This window comes from Eutrema salsugineum, unplaced genomic scaffold (genome assembly GCF_000478725.1).
Source record: "Eutrema salsugineum unplaced genomic scaffold, Eutsalg1_0 scaffold_8, whole genome shotgun sequence".
In the NCBI taxonomy this organism is placed as follows: Eukaryota; Viridiplantae; Streptophyta; class Magnoliopsida; order Brassicales; family Brassicaceae; genus Eutrema; species Eutrema salsugineum.
This window is the reverse complement of record NW_006256414.1, coordinates 12,186,582-12,188,588: the sequence shown is the minus strand read 5'-3', so window position 1 is coordinate 12,188,588 and position 2,007 is coordinate 12,186,582. Positions and strand designations below refer to the sequence as shown.

The 2,007-nt window shown below is 43.4% G+C and overlaps 1 non-coding gene across 1 annotated transcript; it reads right to left on the bottom strand.

The window, feature by feature from the left end:
• Positions 1-359: 359 nt before the first annotated feature.
• On the bottom strand, positions 360-466 carry LOC112082681. The gene has a single exon (XR_002897319.1). It is a non-coding gene; the product is annotated as a small nucleolar RNA R71 (small nucleolar RNA).
• Between the last annotated feature and the right edge of the window lie 1,541 nt (positions 467-2,007).

The window sequence follows — 2,007 nt, the reverse complement described above, 5'->3', positions numbered from 1 at the left end:
ATGTTGGAGAGAACGACAGGGCCAATGCTCATCAGTATGGAGCTGGTATTCAGGCACCACCTGTGCAAAACAACAACTTTGAAGTGAAAGCATCATTGCTGAATATGGTCCAGAACTCAAAGTTCCATGGGTTAGCAATGGAAGATCCCTTGGAACACTTGGACCAGTTTGATAAGGTGTGTGATCTGACCAAGATCAATGGAGTTTCAGAAGACAGCTTTAAGCTAAGACTATTCCCATTCAGTCTTGGTGATAAAGCTCATCAATGGGAGAAGAATCTTCCAAGAGGCTCCATTCAAACTTGGGAGCAATGCAAGCAAGCCTTCTTATCTAAGTTCTTCTCCACCTCAAGAACTGCAAAACTGAGGAACCAAATCTCTAGCTTCATTCAGCACAGCAATGAAAGTTTTGGTGAAGCATATGAGAGATTCAGGAGCTTCACAAACCAATGCCCACACCATGGGTTTAGTGAGGCTTCTCTTCTCAGCACACTTTATAGGGGAGCTCTTCCAAAGATTAGAAACCAGCTGGATACTGCTTCCAATGGGAACTTTTTGGGTAAAGAGCTACATGCTGCTTTAGAGCTAGTGGAGAACTTGGCATTGAGCAATGATACCTATGGTGAAGACTATGACAGATCAAATAGGAATGAAGGTTCAAGCACAGAACAGAGGCTCACCAGAGAAGTTAAGGAGTTGAGAAGTGAATTAGACAAGTTGAAGCTGGTAACTCACAAGCCAATGCATTTTGTTGGAAAGTATGAGGAACAATCTCAAATCTTTGAGAACATCAGTGAAGAAGGTCTAACCCAAGAGGAACTCAACTACATTGGGAATCAGAGGTTCCAGAGGTATCAATATGGTAATGCCAATCCAAACCTCTCCTACAGGAACACCAATGTAGCTAACCCACAAGACCAGGTGTATCCCAATCCTCAAGCTCCACAGAACTTGGTTCCCCAGAGCAACTTTCAAGGATCTTTTCAACCAAAGAATCAGTTTGGTCAGAATCAAGGTTTTGGTCAGCAACAGCAACCATTTCAGGGTCCTAGTTTCAATACACAGCAGCAAAAAGCACCACCTGGGTTTGGTCCTCCACAGTTCCAACAGCAAGCACCTGTTCAACATCAGTTTCAGCCACCAACTGTTCAACAAAGTCCTGTTGTCAATGTTCTTCTCCAACAGCTCTTACTAGGACAACAAAAGATGGTATCTGACATGGAGACACTGGGCGCTGAACTAAAGTCTATTAAAAAGAACAAGGGCATCTGCACTTCTGAACCACAAGTCTCTCTTCCTGGTAAAGCTCTTCAAAACCCAAAGGATTATTGCAATGCCATCTACTCCAATGATGACCACTCAGCTGTTGTGCAAGAAATAGAAGACCTACTCTATGGTCAAGTCTCTAGTGAACCTGCACAAACTCATGTGGATGAGAATGACATTATAGAGGATTTCATGGGCTTCATACATGAACTCAATGAGGACATTGAGAGCAAAAGTGTGGGGGCAGCCGGTTCAGTTCTTTCTGTTCAGCAGAGGAATGATTCAGTTTCTATTGAAACAAAGGAGCATCCAACTGGTCAAGCAATGCCAACAGATAGTGCCTCCACCTCTGACTCAACTCAGATGAAGCCCACCTCCCTCCCAAAGCTAGGCAACCCAGGGAAGTTCACCATCTCTTGCACTCTTGGAAACTTTAGAGTTGAGAATGCTTTGTGTGATTCAGGCTCAAGTGTGAGTATAATGTCTAAAGATATGATGGAGAAGCTAAAGGTCAAGTCTATAACGTCCTACCCCTCTTCTATCACCTTTGGTGATTCCTACTCCAAGAAACCATATGGATTTTTAGAAGACTACCCTCTTCAAGTTGGTGAATGCATAATTCCCACTGATTTTGTGATCATGAAGATGAAGAAGACCAAAGAGCTCCCCCTATTGCTTGGAACTGCATTTCTCAACACCACTGGTGCAATGATTGACTTTGATACTCAAAGAGTGGTGCTCA